The sequence below is a fragment of the Vollenhovia emeryi genome, unplaced genomic scaffold, assembly GCF_000949405.1.
Source record: "Vollenhovia emeryi isolate VEMERY1.0 unplaced genomic scaffold, V.emery_V1.0 DF939137.1, whole genome shotgun sequence".
Lineage (NCBI taxonomy): Eukaryota > Metazoa > Arthropoda > Insecta > Hymenoptera > Formicidae > Vollenhovia > Vollenhovia emeryi.
The window spans coordinates 1,692,730-1,692,970 of record NW_011967229.1 but is presented as its reverse complement, the minus strand read 5'-3'; positions in this window follow the sequence as shown (position 1 = coordinate 1,692,970).

Here is a 241-nt window from a genome sequence, read left to right as displayed (position 1 = left end):
GGAAAAAAAAGACAGTCGGCAACCCATTTTGGGGCCCACAATTAGTAATCGAATTATTTGGATTGTTCGTAACACTCTAATCTTTTACGAATTTTACCCGGCGTAACTAAAAATCGCAATTGGCTATTCTATTCAAGATGTAATACTAATCAATTCTGTCAATTGGTTCTGTCGATATTCAGTAACGCAAAGAAAATTTTTGCTTAAGAGGCACTAACCGAAATGTTAAGGGGATGCTGGA